Raw genomic sequence first — 19,681 nt, 5'->3', positions numbered from 1 at the left:
AACGCAATAGTTACTTTCCCTGGTAACTAGTTACTTTTATAATGGAGTAATTCAGTTACTAACTCAGTTACTTTTTGGGAGAAGTAACTGTAACTATAACTAATTACTTTTTAAAAGTAACGTGCCCAACACTGGACATCACACAGCTATCAGGACGCTGCGCTCTCACACGCGCTGCATTGAGAGTCTCACACACACACACACACACAAGCGCCCGCAGTCACTCTCTAGCGCGCGCTCTTGCTCGTTCGCTCCAGACTCCGGGAGATTGTGTCTCATTTGCAGGCGTCAGGGAGCCGCTATCAATATGCAGAGAGTTGGGATGTATGGATTACATAATATATTAATGTCTGTGCGGTGAGATCTATCACCTCTCAGCGTGAGAAATGACAGGTGTGGCCTGAGAGCGTGTGAACTGCTTGACACAGTGCACACGATCATGGTGTCACCATGGCAACATGATCAATTTATTTTTATTTATTGTTTTTACATATTGCTATTATTATTTACATTTATCATTATATATCATATATATATATATATATTTATTTCTGGTTGTGCTGTTCAAATATATTTCAAGTTGAGTTCTGGTGGATCAATAAATGCTTATGTTTACACATCCATGAATAATCGTCTTTTATATAAACATGGTTTCTCATGAAGTTTTCTGTAGATGCTTATTAAGAGTTTTCCCTTTCTGTCATTTACAATTTCCCTTTTAGAGGGCTGTACATGCATTCCCTAATCTTCAACATTTAATAAATCCCCCTCTTTTTTAGTAACAAAGATCAGTGTACAAAGCATGGTAGCGTCACTTCCAGCTGTTGAAATAAGAAATGTCACCTGCAGCAGATTATAGCAGCTGTACAGGTAAGTAGTTTACATTACCCTTTTAAAGTAACTTGCCCAGAGGCCAATATGAAACTCAGCTGCTCTCTGTAAGTCATTGTATAACTACTGCCTGTAGTCTGCCACACAACATTTGTTGGAGGAGGAAACATCATCTCTGAAGCACCAATGTGAAACCACATGGACTCTTTGTAGATAAAGAGTCTTCTCTGGAGAAAACAATCCGCTGATCAGTACAATCTCCCAATTAACCTTAATAATACAACATATTTAAAATGTACAGCTTAGGCCTGAGTCAGGATCAGTATCTCCTCATCTCATTTTCAGGAGCTACATTAATTAAGATGAAACTCAAAACTGTTTCTGAACAGATTCCATAATAATGTTTTATTCAACAATACACTGATGAGCCTCAGTCCTACACTTTCTTCTGGATCCATTCAAACAGAACTACAGCTAGCAATTATATTCAATATTGATTCATTGTTTGGTAATCATAATTCCCCAGTAATGAAATCAAATGTCCAACCAAGACAGTCACAAGCAGAATATTTTCACATCTGAGAGGCTTAAACAAAATTATTTGGATTTGTTTTAACTTAAAAATGACTTGATTTAACTTATTTAAATAGATACCTATTATTTTCCTCTCACCTACTTGTTGCAGCTCTGTATTTATAATCATCAGTGAACCGCCAGTCTGTAGTGCCATTAGCATACACACTCTGCTAATGGTTATAAAATAACATGTTAACAATCAGATGTTCTTTTTGAATGGATAAAATACCAGTGTAAAACTGACTCTTACAGTGTTGCATTATGGGTTGTTTGTAGCCTTAATGTTGCTAAGCTAGCATGTCTTGAAGTGTGTTTAGAGTGAGTGTGTTAGACTGGGTCAGCCCTCTTTCATTAGTCTAGTTAACCTGCAGGCTGAAACATGGTTTTCTCACATGATTTCCAAAAACAGTGGAAAAACAATGAACCAGTTAGTGATTAATGGGTGTTAGTCTATTGACAGCAAAATGAAGTGAAACTGACATCACTGATGACAACTCCAGGCACTACTTCTGTGTGTCTTACTGGTGTCATTGAACTAATCATCATGGTTTTTATGAGTTTAGTTCTCCTCACTTCCTCACTCTACCTGGTCACAAAGCACTAACAGGGTGCTAAGAATGATGTATGGATGATCAAATGCTGCTTACAGCCTGTTAAGTTACTAACATTATAGTCAGTGAAAGGTCAACACACTGCTGTCTCTCCATCATTCACTCACTCACTCACTCACCTAGAACTCATTTCACACTCCAAATGGAATGAGCTGACAAGGAAAGTTGTACTGCTAAGGTTTGGTCTGAGCATGCTTTCTGCAGCGGTGCAGCACCACTAAATGATAAATGCCACTGCTGAAATTTCACATTGTACATAATAATGACGACAAACACAAAACACACACACATACTGTCCTATCCACCACCTGTATGCTTTACACAACCATGCAAAGTAGTTACTAACAAGCTAAACCGTTTGTATCTTACTGTTTCATTTAGTTTGCCACATAATAAAAATATTGAAAAAAAAAAAAAATCTAATTAAAATTCTTGTTAACGTCTGAGTTTACGGTGAAGAACTACAGCCTGTTTTGTTTTGTTCTGTTTTGTTTTTTTTATAAATATTGTAATGATAATGACTCACAATGATGTGGAAATGCAGCATTTTCATCACATTTTCACTCAAACTCCCAAAAATGTGTTTTTACATTTATTACAATGACAAGGACTTCTGGTAGCTCCTGTAAATGATCCCACATGTCTGTCTGTGGACATAGATAAACATATCTGGAACAAATCTAAACTAAGTTATTCCAAAACTGGTGTGACGGCGTTGTGGACTCTGCACCCAACTTAAGAAAATCCTACCACACATACTCACACACACACTCACACACACACCATTACTTCCTCTGCCATCCTCTGTGGATAGCAGCGGTTAAGTGAAGAGAAATCATGCTCCAGCAATCAATGCACTTGTTTTTTTAATGTTTTTGTCAAAAAGTGAAAAACAAAGGGAGCAACAGTTTATATCTCAGTTCATCGCTGAATCATCTTCCACTTTGAGTCTCATCAAACACTCCCCCTAGCAAGCTATTGATCCCCAAAACGCCACCATGCTCTGCTTTAAACGCTGCATTTTCCCATTTCCTGCCGACAAGGTCTCTGGCTCTGAACAACATCTATAACAGACAGGAAGGGATCTGGCCACTGCAGAGGCTGGCTGATTGGTGAACACATTCAGCAACAAACCAGAAATTGATTGAGAGGTTGGTGCTGACAACAGCTCTACTCAGAAAAAAAAATAGGTAAAGTCACAGGCAGTTTGGCCTGCAGTATATCACAGAGCCAGCCCACCACAGCCACCCAGACGGTTTGTCGGCCCTGCTCACAGCTCCGCACTCAAATTCAACTATGAGGAGCTGCCACCACATTTCTTCTCAGCAGACCTTTTTTCTCTGGTTGTGTGAATCTCAATGAGCGGCTGATGAGAATCACTGATAGGCGGTAAATGATGCCACACAGAGACTTACTCCACTGAGACACAGCTGTTTCTTCTGGACTTTTCCATTTCACGGGCCTATCAGCATCATTTCAGAGTACAGCGCACCACTGAGCAGCCAAACTTATTGCAGGAATGCATTTCTCTCAAATAATAGGAACTGAGGGCTTTTTTTTACCATGAGAAACATAAAAAAATGCAGCTGAGGTTTGGCAAGACGTCCCCGGTTCTCTGAGTTGCCTGACGCCTGTTCTAAAACATGCTGGGTCATGAAAATATTCCAACAGACGCTGATTCACAACAATTCTGAACTCCAGCAATGGCTCCTACAAGGCTACAACTAACTAACAAATAGTTTTCAACAGGTAACATTTAAGAAGCTGCAACCAAGTGCAGATGTTGACTAATAGTTAAATCCCAATATGCAGTTTGTAGTTTGTGGACACAACAACCACACTAATGAGTTTGCTATTCTGGGAGCCTTAAGAGCTATGAATGTTTAGTTTGTCAGCAACCAGTCATGGGCTCTGCCGCTTACATTATGTTACAATGTCATTTTGTGAGCAAGTAAATGATTTAGTTGAGGATTCTTATACTGTTCTTTAATAAGCCTGACACATAAATCAGCTGGAAGTTGAAGTATCAGAAAATATTATTACTGACATGTATTTTTGCCGATGAGTAACAAGAAACATCACTAGATGGTAAATGGACTTATATAGCGCTTTTCTAGTCGTTACATTACATCTCATTCACCCATTCATACACTGATGGCAGATCTTGCCCAAGGACACATGGACATGTGGAATGGAGGAGCCGGGAATCAAACCGCTAATCTTCCAATTGGAAGACAACTGCTCTACCTCCTAAACCACAGCCACTGTGTGAGGTCATCTGGAAACAGTGTCACTATTATATAGTTTGTCCACCAGAGAGCACTGACTGTTAAATGTGACCTTTGACAGAAATGCTAATATATCAAGTCAGTCAATCATCAGATCATATATAATATCAGCCAATATGTAATTATCAGACTATTTAAACTCTCAAATGTTATTAGCCTTAAACACCTTGTATCAGACAGGCTACAGTAACATGGAAACACTCAACAAGCATGACAGATCTGACCAGACAGCTTACTGTACATGACAGTCAACACCCACATACACCCAATAGTATTGAGGTTCAATAACCTTCCCTGAAGCATAACTAATACTGTCTATCTTTATGTATGTGCAAGGCTTCTACTGGTGTACATTTTGTTGTCTGAACATATCTACCAGAGTCTACATGCTGTTTGTATGCACAGACTCCAACACTGTCTGCCTCTATGCAGACAAACAATACAGGATAAACACGAGTGCAATATCTGAAACTTCACTAACAACGGCATCCTCCACTGGCCTCAAGACTTTGGACAAGAAACAGACTCTGTCCAGCCACTGACCACTGACCACTAGAGTTGGAACAGTCATGTTTGGGTGCTGCTAGATACTGAAAACAATATTTTGCTATCCAAGCAAAAACTGACAAAGGAGTAATGTGTTTGCATATTTCTTCTCGTTGTTGCGGTCCAAGTGGCAGGGAAGGTTTTCTGTCAGACACCTCTGGCTTGCAGCTCTGCAAGCAGCTGGCTGACATGCCAACACTAACCCACCACTCACAGGATCAATACCCATCTGCTCTGGCAGCACCAAGTGCCAAGCCAACACGGCAGTCATGTAGAGGCTCAGGAGACATCTCTCTCAGTGTGCACACTGCACATGCTGCACTCTGACTAGGTGTGTAACATTAACAGAAATAAACTTTAATGGGCTGTTGCAGTGGTAACAGGATTTGGAAATGAAAGACAGAACAGGAAAAATGGAGCGATTTCAACACTCGCAGCAATCAATTTGAAACTGTGCTGAAACTGATGGGATGTGTGCGGTGGTACTTAAGTTAATTTCATTGATTATCACGTGATTGAGACGGGACTGGAAAAACAATCGGGTGTTGGCAGGACAATCTGTCACGGGATTGGCACAGACAGCATCATTTTTGTGGGAGCAGGATGGGACACCCTCTATTAGGCACACCTCCAGGCCAGTTACACCCTCCTTTAACTTCTCGTTGTATGCCCTAGGGATGCGCATTTTTCATTATCGACTAACCGGTGGGTTAACTGATGAATAACCAAATTTTCGCTTCATGCTGACATTAACATAAGCTAAATAGATAATGCACCAAAAATAACTTTAAATATTCATAACAAACAACAAGCTTTAACTGTGCAAACTTCTGTTCATTTAAATGATAATCAGCCTTCTTTTTTTTTTTTACAGAAACACATTGATTAAAAGAAAAAAATATAACAGCGTGAACTTTTTTCTCCCCGTCATAAACAATGCTGAGCACCACATATTTCACACACCTGACAACATTATCCTTTACTTTCTGGAATTTTGTGTGGCTTCGTTTGCATCATGTTCCCACCAGTCAGCTAGCTAGCAGGATAACTCACTACCGAGTCAAAGTAGCCGAGGGCAAATTCACTTCTACTTCAACACAAGGTGGATGTGCAGAAGCTTAGAGCTCCTCCTAGTGGCTGAAAGTGAAACTTGCTCTCCAGTAACTGTAAATGACGCCTGCATACAAGACCACACAGCTCAACTCCTGATAAAAGTCTGTGTAAAGTAAGAATAAATGTGTTCTGAGTTTGACATACCACAGAAAAGTGTGTTGTTAACCACCCTGCAAAATTTGAATGATTAAAAAAATCACCAAATATATGAAATTAGGATTCAAAGTTGAGTAAAACTCAGTCTCTTTCTCTGCTACCAAACGCTGTGGGAGTGCCCGCCGAGCTCACTGAAACCCCGCCCCCTACCAAGTGTCATCTGTCAATCAAAGTCACCACCTCTACCAGAAACATGGACACTACGGGTCTGTTCGAAACCACATACTTTCCTACTACTCGTACTAACTCTGATGTCATTTAAAATATGTAGTGTTTTTCAACTGCGTAGTATGCCATTTAGAGTATGCAAGAAGTTCCCGGATGGTTTACTAGATTCTCCAGAAATGCAGAGTATGCATCAAGAGCTGACTACTCTCACTCAAATTACCCAAGATGCAACGTAACTTCTGAAAAAACCCCAAAATACAAACGTCACAGATCACCACCTCGGTGGTTTCAAGTTAGCTATAGCGAGGGTATGTTCGCTTCCTGTTTTCAAAATAAAAGCACCAATTCTATCGTTATGGTTTTCTTAATAATAAAAGGCAACAGGTGTTTATTTTTGTGAAAATGACAAGAAGTGCCTTACTCGCTACGGCTAACTACGGCACCGAATTCGCAGGAACAAAACTTTAAACAGGTGTTATTTGGACAAATTGTGGGTTATCGTGTAGTTTACTACAGTGTAAACGATCTGCTTACTATTTGGTCGTTTAGTGTGTAGTGTGTAGGATGGAAGTATGTAGTATAGAAGTATGTAGTATGTAGTATGTAGTATGCGGTTTCGAACACAGCCAATGTCTGAGAGCTTTCTGCTGCTAACTCAACTGCTAACTTGGCGGCTAACTGTAGACTGAAGTAGTAGTAGCGTTAGATGTAGTAACAATAACTGGCCACTAGGCAGGTTAACCACTGAGGAGAGCAGACTCTCAGTCTTATATAGTAGGGGAGGGACCAAGGGTACGCCACTACGTCACGGAGTAGCCCTTTTTTGCAGGCTCAGAAAATCGGGTAAAAAGAAAGGATGAGAAACAGTTTAAGGCTCTATCTCCACAATTCAGTACTGCAAAAGAAACAGCCACAGCACAAAGGTCGGCGTCAGACCCGGCAAAGGATCATTCGGTTATTTGGTTTTAATGACACATTCCTTAGGAAAACATATTTGTTTGGTACAGATCCCCACAAAAATCACATCATGATTATTTCAATACGTTTTTCAATGAAAATAAGAATAATGATGTAAAAATGCATCCTCCCCTCTAATGTTATAAATGATATTGTAATATCAGTCAAATTAATTCCAATTAAATATTTTTTCAAAATCGTTTAGCCCTACAGTAGAGTACCTTAAAGTCTCCTAACAAATGCTTGCTTAAATAATGGCAAATTATTCACCACTAGTAACTTGTATCAGCAGCCAGCCTGTGGCTCAGGGGAAAAGGAATGTTTAATTGATGTTTTCTGCCCACACTGGCAGAACATCATCTCTCTTTTTGAATATGTGAACGTAAAAAGAGAACTCCTGTCACCGTGTCGGGTAAATCTGACACAGTAAATTAATAGTGGTGGACATGATTTAACATGACAAAGAGCCCACTGTGAATTATTCTGCTGGCTGATTAGACATTTGCCATAGAAGAGGGGCTTCTTTTGAAGGCTAATGCAGTAATTAATTTGAACCTAGTGGGTGCAGAGCTTCATCTTCTAGGTGTGGCTCATGGTCAGGTGAGTCCTAGTGTTGGAGAGGAGAGGCAGGGTGTGCAGACTGCTGACGGGGGTACAGGAGAGCTGCAGCTTTCACTCAGAACAGCCAAAAAACACACTGCTTACATACATTACATGAGAACAGATCATGGGACAGTTATCATTATCATGGACAATTGTGCATGAACTGTGTACGTCATTAACAACTTGTATCACAGTATAGTGCAAAGTGTGTATGTGTTAGGGTTAAACAATTTTGAAAAAATATCTAATTGTGATATGAACTACGGTATTAGAGGGAATGATAATGTTTACATCATTATTCTCATTCTCATTTTTGTAGGGATCTGTAGCCAGTAGATTGTATAGTGTAGGACACAATACTTCATTTAACAAATATTACACCTCCTGCAACTTAAAAATGTCAGTGGGCCATGTTCAGATTTTGACCAAATTTTGATTCATTATTCAGTCCTTGTATGTGTGATGTGGCCCTGAAATAGTGTTGCTTAATGACATAATTGGTTAAATCAGCTGATGAGCTGGCTAAATGGCTGCTGAGCATCAGAAAACATGTAAAAGCATGAAACAGCTCATTCCTGGTCACACCTGGCTCTGTGAAACATTTGTGTGGCTCCTCAGTGACTGTTGGTCGTGTAGTAAGTACATGGATGTATTTGTCACTCACACTGTCATGTGCTAACACTTACTGTTAGCAAACAGCTGAGCCTGAAGTGAAAATGAAGTGAGAGAAAATCAGCCACAGTAAAAGCAGGGGTAAAAAAATGTCGGCTTGTTGCCATGACAGCTTAACGTAATGTGAGACCAGGTGAGACTTCCTGAAACAATCATTTCAATTCTCCTCATTTTTAGCCACACATACAGAAAAGTGACTGCAGACACTGACAACTGCTGATGAAGTAAACTTATAGAACTGAACTTTTGTTACTGTCAATCTAGCCATGCCACAATGGTGGCCTGTGTACTGTTTTACTACAAACATAAATCCACTCTCATTCAGTGAAAATAAACACGGTTATTTAGTTTTAATCCCATATCTTATCTGGCCTGTGCACCTGCTCTCTAAACAAAAACACATTTGTTTAATTCATGCAGCAAATGATCAGGGATCTCAACCTAAATCACATTCAGCATCATTTAATATGGCATCAGGTCTAAATTCCAATATTCTTTATGACTATTGAAATTAAAACCAATTCAAAACTTTAATTAGCAATGTATTCTTTATAATATACCTTCCTAACTGACTTCTTTATGAAAATTTCACAAATCTGACATACGTAGAACATTCAAAACAATTATGGTTCTAAAATCTTTTTTTAACATCAAAATATACCTGAGTAAAATAAATATGTGAAATCCTTTTTTCAGTCCTCCTTCGACAACAAATACAATAGAAAAATTGAGTGCTGCTGTGTGATACTGAACAAGATGTTGTTACATGTCCAATAATACAGGATGATGGGAGCATTTCAACTGTGACACAGTACACAGCCTACTCACATCACCTCTGCCCTGATCAAGTTGTGACCTGACGTGCTGACAGGCTGAGATAAGCTTACTGTCTCAATTCCATCTGCTGGTGTTTCTGTGTTACTGGTAGCATTTTGCTGCTCTAAACCTCGTTCATTTTGCTATATAAATTCTTCACTTCTGCAGATAATTACCTGCTGTACATTTACACTTACACTAGCTCTCTCCTTTTAGCCACTTTCTTGCAAATTCCCAGTTTGTTACACGTTATCCAGATCTGTTACTTACAGTATGAAGCTCCTGCCATGGCTCTCTCGTCACTTAAATTATATGGAACATCTGTTGTATTTAGATTGAAGAAAATGATATGAACGTAATTATTGATGATTTTATCACCCAGTTCTCCACATTTTGTATCATGTAAGTAGATACAAAATGTGACCTGCAGTGTAGAAGCCTCTGGAGTCGACTGCCAACAGTTTAAGACAATGATCTCATGCTAATGATTGAAAATGAATTACATGATTTATGATAGTAAACTGATATAGCACCTTGGCATTCTGTTACAAGGCCAAATCTACATTAGTAGCTTTCCAGATGCTAAACTCTTTGTCTGCATGCAGAGAGACTGCTCAGAGCAGAGAGGTAAAAATGGACCAAACACACATGAAAATAACAAAGACAGACAGTAATGCTGGGCATCTGGGCAGACACAACCACCATTCAACAGCATTCCAGCAGTCACTGAGAACAATAGCAGGCCCGCTCACACACACTCACTCCAACACACACAAACCACTTGCACAAACAGTGGGGAAGAAACACACAACAGCACAGCCCCCCCATACCCGCCTGGAAGAAGAGGGGAACCAAAGAAATCCCCCAACTCACTCTCGCTATCCTACACACACAGAGAAGGAGGGAGCGGGGCCTGCAGAGTGCTGGCATTTGGCACGAACAGACGCTCACAAAGCCCTCGGGACCCCGGAGATCAAGGAAAAGAGAGGGGGAGGGTGGAGGAGCAGGAGGAGGGGTTGCAGTGATGCCATTTCCAAGCAGGCAGCCTGTGGAGTGAGGCGCTCAGGGAGAAGAAGAACAAAACGAATGGAAGGATGGTCTCCCCCTCCTCCTTCTCCTCCTCCATGTGGAGGTCAGTGTGCTCGGCAGGGAGGTCAGCCACTGCAGGCAGCGGCCATGCAGCAGCTCCACTGCAAAATCTCCTGCACATGTTATCTGCAGTAATGCCGGCAGAATACAGATGGGCTGCAGTGAGGTGACGCCATAAGATTCACTTGAACACATACTGTAATGTCTATCACACAAATGGATCACACCAACTGTGGGTTCTCACTGCTTAAATACACAACCTGATTTTAAGTCCAAATCTCAGCATCTCCAAAGACTGTTCTGTTTCACAATTTTGGCAAAATGTGAAAAAGTCATCCACAAGCATGAATGTTGATTGTCATCTACAGATGTGATAACATCATTATAGCAGGGGAGGAAGTCCAACATTTTGGTAGATTCTGGTGAGATTTCATTTTGTTTGTCAGGTACAGGCATAGATAAGTCCAGGGCGTGTTTAGCCTAGCTTAGCACAAAGATTGGAAGCAGGAGGATACGAGTTAGCCATGCTCCATGAAATGCATGACAAATATGTAAAGAAATCCAACAAAAAGCCAACAACTCTAAAGCTTATTAACAAATCAAAAGGTTTAGTTACCTGTCAGCTAGAGATGTAAATGCTGCATTCATGCACTGCTGAGTAGAATGAACAGAAAAAAATGCTTGTTATTCTGGCTTGGAATCACACACACATTATTTCAAGATGGTTGACTCCACTGTTATCCCTGCAGTCGCAACATATAAATAGCCTAATTAGCCAGTAGCAAAATGCATGAGGTCATTGCACCTGTTGACTGTTGACAGAATATAGTTTAAATACAAACTTCTCCTAAAACTACAATATCTTTTTTATATTTATATTTCTACACATGCCAAATACACAACATGCACATACATTTTCATAGTTTTGAAACTGTAGAGTCTCTTCATAGACGTAAGCTAAAAGTTCCATATACTCCATACTATCTCTGGAATCTATCCCTTAAAATAACCAGCACTCCCTTTGAGTGGTGAAAGGGGTAAACACATGATTGGGGTCACCAGACTGAAGGTAAGATGATGAACCAAATATTCAAACCCTAGACACCAGGTTTGAAGGCTACAAACACAGGCTCCAGTCATATGTATTAACGTGGTTATCTACAGTGGACCATGCTGGGTTCCAATCAGCCAGTCCAAAAACAGGTGAAAGAAAAGAAGGTGTAGGAGTAAAAGGTGATGAGGAGTAGGACGTGTTTGGGAAGAAATGAGACCAGCACAGCAAGTGAATGAACAGCTGTGTAGTTGTTTGGCTGCCTGCCTGCCTTCATGCATGCTGAAAGGTGAGAGGAGGGAGCACACAAACAAACACACACACACACACACACACACACACACAGAGAGTAACAAATGTATGTGCATAGATGTGTGTTTGTGCATTAGTGTGTGTGTGTGTGTGTGTGTGTGTGTGTGTGTGTGTGTGTGTGTGTGTGTGTGTGTGTGTGTGTGGCAAACCCTGGCCCTGACTAAATGTCCCCTTCAGTCTCATCTGAAATCACTATCTCCTGCATCCTGATGGCTTTTGCAGAAAACTCACTATAAACATGACTCCACCCTGACAGAGCAGTCATCAATGAGTGGTGGTAACCTCCATCATGTATCTTCCCTTTCTACACACATGTGTACACACACACACACACACACACACACACACACACAATGCACTGAGGGCCTGTAGGACATATCAGACCAGTCCCAGTTGTTGCTTCCATCTGTCTGTGTGCAGCAACACACACATGCACTTCTAAACTCCAGCATGTATGTACTGCCATCACATTCACCCTGCAGGACTCCCTCTCTGTGACAAAGATCAGCCAAGAGCTCCCAGGCCTCCAGCTGATGAAATGGTCCCCTAATTATGATTTCTTTCTTTCAGTCCTAGAGCTTTCCAGCTGTGGCAGTGAATGTGCTATACTGTAGGCTACAGTGTTATGGAGGTAATTAACATAACTGCGCAGGATAGGCCTACTCTATGACGCTTTTTTGTTAAAAGGGGGTATTTAAGTTGCAGCATCTGATGCTCGATAACAGAGATGCACCTGCATCTGTTGAAAAATGCATAACATGGATGAAGCTCAACATTTCTACAAACGCACAACTGTCACTGATGATACCACATTCTATTTCATACTGCAGGTTGTACTGCAAGGAGAAAGCAATGACAGCTACACAGCGATGAGGTCCGGATGGCTGCAGCAGGTCCGGACTCTCAGTTGTCCCATGCAGCTGAAGCCGTAGCTCGCTGTTGATCAGCAGCTCAACTGTTCTCCCCCACAGTGTTTGCTTCCACACAGTTAGAGCTGCGTGGAGCCACACAGCTGCACAACGTCAACACAGACAGTAATATAGCAGATGTTACATGGCTCAGGTCAGACACCTCGTCCCACTCAGTCTAGCAGATAAAAAAGAAGACGTAACGCCGGCAATGAAAACCTCTTCCCGCATTAACCTGCTCGTCTGTTCGCACGTCTCTAACTTTGTCCCCGCATCCCAGCACTGACTCACCCGGCCATGCTGCAGAATATCCCGGTGAATAAGTCCGTCCTACTCCGTAGTACCATCCACACCAGCAGAGCCGCTCTCACACTGGCTTAATTTTCACCGACTCTCTGCTTCACTCTGCGTTACTACCATAGACCGCTGCTGAGTCGCGCGCTCACGACGGGAGTGGGTCGCGCGCAGAGGTTCGCGGGCACAGCGAAGCCTACTGGAGAGTACACGGAAGTGATTTCTTGCCCCGCATTTTTTTTAAAGTGGGCTGCTTTAATTAAATTAAATATGAACGTAATTACACACCAAATACACATGTGTTGGGGTCATGGCTGGTGGCACACATTTAAACATTTATACCAGGAGTGTGATAGGTGAATACATTCATTACAAAGTTGGTTTTTGTTTTGTTTTTTGTGTTTTGTTGTTGGTGTTGGTTTTTTTGTTCGTTTGTTTGTTTGTTTTTTACAGTAGACAACTTTGTTTCTTTGGCGCCTTTTGCTGTAGCCTATAGGCTGAATCCAAATATCCACCTTCAAGGACTTCTGTTGTAGAAATATTGATGTTTTCACTGTCAGGTCAAGCATGTGAGCTGAACAGCAGGAGGATAAAATGGCTACCAACATGACTTCTGACTGAGGGTCTCCTCCGTTCCTGTTTTATTTTGTCCTTATCTATAAAGTAGTCATTTATTGGATGGGTGATAGTGTGTGGGTTGTTTTTTTTTTGGGGGGGGGCTGTCATCCAGGGAAGAGGAGCCTGATAACTGAAGGCTCTGCCTCTCATTCTACTTTTACAAATACTAGGAACCACAAGTCAGCCTACATGCTGGAGAAGCCCATCTGCTTGTGCTACATGTCATACTACATTTCATAAGAGGTCTGCTGATTTACACAGCACTACAGCAAATCTGCTCAGAATCCTGTGATAATAATAAGTAATAAGTAATTTTCCCTTTACATGAACTGCTAAACATTAAATCCTCAACTCGGCCCTTGACTTTGCAGATAGATGGAAAATGCACCTCAAAAATCATAGTGAATTTATCAGTCCTTTATTTTTGGGGTTGTTCAGTATTAGATCCATTTTGGTCAAATATGTTTGATCTGCCTCACCTTTCCGTTCCCTGGTCTGGCCTTGCCACCTCAGCTAATGAAAATAGGCTACTGATGACCTGTTAATGCTGTGTGATGTATGGAAAAATGATTGTATGTTGATAAGAAGTATTTCAGACACTAGTTGCTGTGATGTTTCAGTATTTACACACCAAACTGATTTTGAAGTGTGATGTACAGTAGTCTATTTGCACACAGTGTCAGCTCTGATGAAGAGTTGTATGGACTCAGTAAGCACACAGCTACACATTGTATAAATATGTAAAGGTACTGTGTTCTTTTAAAAGGTTTAATTGTAACCCTAACCCGAACACAGTCTGAGTTAATATACTGGTCCAAAATAAAAAAGTACATTGAGAAAGTTTTGGAGTATAAACACGTGTTTATAAATGAATAACTACTGGTGCATTCAAATAGACCAGTCTTTAATAGAAAAGTGTTTTTCCCATCATGATACCCCCCCCCCCCTAAAATAGACTGTGACTTACAGTAATACAGAAAAAACATCATGTAGGCTGACATTTTTTGCTATGGAGACCAGCCTTTCCCTCACTCATACAAACAGAATGGGACAGTTGGCAGGATTTTTGCCAAGAAGGTGATTCTTTAAGACTGGTCTGGGACATACCAAGTCTACCTCATTTAAAGAAATCAAGCTATTCTCCCTTTCTTTTAAAATGTATTTTATTCTATTTATCGTATTCTTGATATCATTACGTTATTATACTTTAGGTGTTTGTATGTGTTTCCATGTATATTTGTGTCTTTTGATCTTACTAAACACTAAAACCAATATTTAAAAAATACAAAAAATAAAATTGAGAATTCCTCCTTGATGAAGTGACCTTGTGGGAAGGCTAGAAAACAAAACGGTGCATTTGACAGGAAACTCATGTCAGAGTGCCTCAGACTGCTGAAAGGTGGTGCAGCAAGTATAAGAGCACATCCTACTGACAACAGATATATATTTAACAACAGAATATATTTTCACTTCCTGGATTTTGGATGCATATATCAAATATTTTGACGGACTCTGTTCTGCCTGATATTAAAATAGAGTAGTCAATTACTTATTTATAAGAATAAAGTTAGTTATCTTCTAGTGGCGTCTGGAGACAGTTCATCACCTGACTGCAACTGAAAAGACACTGAAATGAAAAAAAGATAAATTCTGGCATCATTTGAACAATTCAGTACTCTGTCATTTGTGTGACACTGAAACTATGTGGATATTTAGTAACAGTTCAATATTATACACTCTAAAAAGTGTATTTCAGCAGTAGTTGAAGTAGCGTAAAGTTCTGAGTGAGTTTCATTCAGATTTCTGCTTTAGTGGAGGCAGTCTAAATTTGTGGGGTATATCAACTTGGAATTACATGTTGTTCCCTCAGCACACATGTAACCTGCTACTCTCATTTGAGTGAATCTGCATCAATTAGGTTTCGCTTGATGCTGTGCGTATGACGTCATGACGTCGCCGCCTTCACCAGAACTTTCTCCCTGCACTTGAGCAGCGAATTTCTCGGCTCGGACAACTTGGGAAGAAGAAAGATACTGAATTAACACTATCTCCATCGTGTTTGAAGGTAAGTCAGAGGTAAAACAAATAACTTAATATGTTAGATATGAAATTGTCCAACCGTGTTGTTAAATGTGTTAAAAGTAGAATCGGATAGCATCCGCCGCTAACACCAGCTAGCACAACACAATTATCTCATCCCCTGAATCTGTGCCCTGAATCTGTGTCATCTCGAACACAACAGTGGACTTTGTAATTCCCCAATTTTCGTATGACACAGAGCTACAGCTAGAGAAGGGGAATACTGAGTACCGTGTGAGCCAAAAAAAGTTGACTGTCAGCTCCCGAATGCTGTCTGATATCCTGAAAAGAGTAGCAAAAGAAATTTACCGATTCAAGGCCTACCCAGAGGAAGCACATTTCTGCGCAGCTGCAGAGGCCCTAATCAAAAAGCACCCATGTTTGAAAGAACCTGGATCGTTCAATGGCAGCTATGGTTGGAAACAGAGACTGAAGTACAAAATGGCAAACTACAGGACCCAGCTCAAATTACAGGGGTGTCCAGAGCTGTGTGTAAACTCCCTGAAATCTAAGGCTACTACAGATGCTTTCCCTGCTAAAAAAGTGAAGAAGCCAAAACGGTCTGAAGCAAACTTTTATCCATCCTTTCCTACTGGTGAGACTCTGGACAGCCTTGAAAAAGTGAGACTAGAACTTTTGACAGAGATTGGGATAAGGAACAATGAAAGGGTCATCGCTGACAAAATGGCTAAGACGTTTGCCTACAGACGACATGAGGTGGTAAACCAAGAACCAAGCATTCAGGATTTAAAGGACAGATGGCCTGCACTCTTCACACAGAAAGAGGTGAGTATGGACCTGAAGTGATCAAGTCTTTATGCTTCAGGATTTATTACAGTGAGCTTTCATGAATTGGTCATAACTTGATGTGGTTGAGATTGTATAACACTGAACTTATTGGCATTTACATTTTTAATTTCCACATGTTATACTTTTTGGGGTATTGATATTTTGGCAGGTATGCTTCATTTACATTTTAGTCATTTAGCAGACGCTTCAGTGGTTACTTGCGTGTTCTGAGTGTTTATACAGGATGAGACAAGTTTAATTTTTTCCATAATACAATATCTACTGTCATTTGTGTTTTTGTTTTTAGATTAATACAGAGTTCCAGAGGCTCATGGCTGTTCCTCTTGAAGAGAAGTTCATGGCCCAGTTAGACATGCACTCAAGTCAGCTGATCAAAGTCATCCGTGCCAAAGGAGGAGCGACACGCCAAAAGACTGCAAACATCATGGACACATTGGACCAGGTACATCTGTACCATCAAACAAGACCTTTCATAACTAACATGGCTGTCACAATATGTCTGTATCATTCATAAATACATTAATATGGGCTGGCCAATGTTGATCATGGCTTTCATATGCATGAATATTTTTAGCTACTCAAAAAGAGACCCGTTTTCTTTCTATAATGAATCTCTTGGCTTGTAAATTACTGTTTATAAATACAATTAAGTGTAAGATAAGGGTAAGGATGTCTGGCTTATGAAATTTAGAACAATAAAATTAATCAACATTTGTTCTAGACTGTGGACATTAATCTTCGGAGGGAATGTGTGCTGAAAGCCCTCACCATCTTCCTGAGAGAAGATGCAGATGACCTGATCAAGGAATATCTTGTAAGTTTGTATGTCAGCACATCTTGTAAAAGGGACTCAAAAATATCCTATCAACTGTAAGAACAACCTTAACACCTGAACCATGGTTGGGTTGTGGACATTTTGTATTTTATTATCATGGCCATATTTCTCCTCCTCTCTTTTCCTTCTCTCTTGTCCTCCTTGTCTCCTCTTCTTCCCCTCCCCTCTCCTTCTCCCATCTTTGCCTTCGCTCTTCTCCTCCCCTCTTCTCCCCTTTTCCTTCTCTCTTCTCCTCATTGTCTTCTCTCTTCTTCTCCTTGTCTACTCTTCTTCTCCCCTCTCTTCCTCCTCTCTTTGCTTTCTCTCTTCTCCTCATTGTCTCCTCTCTTCTCCTCCGCCCCCCCCTTGTTCTCTCTTCCTTCTCCCTTCTCATCTCATCTTCTTCTCCTCCCCTCTCCATCTCTCTTTGCCTCCTCCTAGATTTAGTGTACTGTAAAAGAGAGATTTTCTCAACCGTTAGAACAAGCATGTCAACACCTGAACCATGGTTGGATTGGCTGACATGTTGTATTTATTATCATGGTCATATTGGACATAATGTAATTTCCAGCAACAATACACAACATATTGGATTGAATATTTTTTTTGCCTGGTTTAGTTTATCAAACAAGTTCAAAGGAATAGTTTGCCATTTTGGGAAGTCTTATTTTCCTTGCTTATAGTTGGATGGTCAGATTGATACACATCTGCTGGTTGTGGTGTGAGAGAACACCCAGCCAAGAAATAGCCCAGCATATAACCCAAATTGGTACAGCAAACAAATACTGTTTTTTTGTTTATGTTTGTGTACTGTACCCCTCTGTAGGACTCTGAAGGAGATGATGCTCAGAGAGACCTGGAGCAGCTCACCATGGCAGTGTTTGTGATTCGAAAGGAGGGGGAAAGGCTGCAGGAGCCACCTGAAGACATCGGCATCGTCATTGAGGGCGTCAAAGTGTTGCATGAACTGACTTCGGTTGCCTCAGCTTGTGCCTTGCTTCTAGGTTTGATTTATGCACTCAACCTAGCTTATCCAAAACCCTTTCGCTTCACTTTTGAAGTTCTCCAAAAAATCTTCATGCAGCTTGATCAGCACAAGATGTCCCCCAAAGTCCATAATCTGTATAGCAAACTTCAAGGATCGCAGTAAAGACACACAACGGCGTATTCCGCCTCTGGACCTACAAATGGCCTTGTGCCATAATGTGAAAGAACAGTGGTGTTTTGACATATAGCATGTAAAAAATGTTGTGTCTTTCGGATGTTGGGCCTTTTTTATGCTCCAAGAGAACAAATATTCTTAAAACCACAATTTGAAATGCTTGAACACAGATTTTGTAAGGGGTTTCTTGTCCTCTTTTCCTTCTCTCTTCTCTTCATTGTCTCTTCTTCTCCACTCTCCTCACTTTGCCTACTCTCTTCTCCTCGTTGTCTCCCCTCGTCTCGTCTCTTCTTCTCCTCCCCTCTTTGCCTTTTCTCTTCTCCTTTTCTCCTTCTCCCTTCTCCTCCCTTCTTTGCCTTCTCTCTTCTCTTCTCTTCTCGCCTCTTCTCTTCTCCTTTTCTCCTTCTCTTCTCCTCCTCGTCTCCTCTTCTCTTCCCCTCTCCTTCTTCTCTTTTCCTCCTCTTCCTCTTGTTTTTTTGTTGTTTTTTTTACGGCAGTTTCTTTCTTTCTTTCTTTCTTTCTTTCCTTCTTTCCCAGACACATTTCCTTCCATTTGTTGGGAAAACTATATAATAAATATTACAAACTGTTGTGACAGTGTCTAGTAACACTGTGGTTTAAAATTCTAAAAGAAGTATTCATATTTTTTCATCGCCATTGGTCAGCTACACTGTTCAGATGCATAATATTCATGGGTTCTCTTTCATAATATTTCGTTCGATGTCTCACTATGGGATGCACGCCTCGCTGCAGCCCTCAGAAGCATTTATCTCATTACGCCAATCCTGATTGGCTGGTGAACGTGTCCGTCCGCCACATGTAGTCCCACCTACCTTAAATAGCTCATGCGGACGGCACCACCCTCATTCAAACACCTCTTCTCACTCGGAGCATATCTCGCGTCCAGGGCTAGCTAGCTTAACTGTCCATAGACGGATCTTATTTAGCTTCTGTCGCTGGGCGCTACTAGCTTAGGACATTTTTCTGCTTCGTCGGTCACACCAGATCGAACTCAGTGCTTTCCTGCCCTCCACGGCTTGGTCAGCACTGCTCTCGACGCCCCACCACGACTACTTGAGCACCGGGCATTAGCACACCAGCTAATTCTCGGCTTCTTCACGGTTAGCACACCAGCTAACTGCCTCGGCTCCCTGCCTGCACACCAGCTCGCACGGAATGGAGGCTAAAACCCCTCACACCAGAGGGC

General features: G+C 41.0%; 1 protein-coding gene across 1 annotated transcript in view; it reads right to left on the bottom strand.

Annotated features, from left to right (window-relative positions):
* fat3a (FAT atypical cadherin 3a) overlaps positions 1–13,043 on the bottom strand; it is a 194,875-nt gene extending 181,832 nt beyond the window's left edge. Inside the window, exon 1 of the mRNA XM_053320639.1 lies at positions 12,989–13,043. The gene's annotated coding sequence lies outside the window, so the exon portion shown is untranslated. The remainder of the gene's footprint in view (positions 1–12,988) is intronic.
* Positions 13,044–19,681: the final 6,638 nt, after the last annotated feature.

Source organism: Scomber japonicus, chromosome 6 (assembly GCF_027409825.1).
Source record: "Scomber japonicus isolate fScoJap1 chromosome 6, fScoJap1.pri, whole genome shotgun sequence".
NCBI lineage: Eukaryota > Metazoa > Chordata > Actinopteri > Scombriformes > Scombridae > Scomber > Scomber japonicus.
The sequence above is the reverse complement of the archived record's forward strand: the minus strand, read 5'-3'. Positions and strand labels throughout refer to the sequence as shown.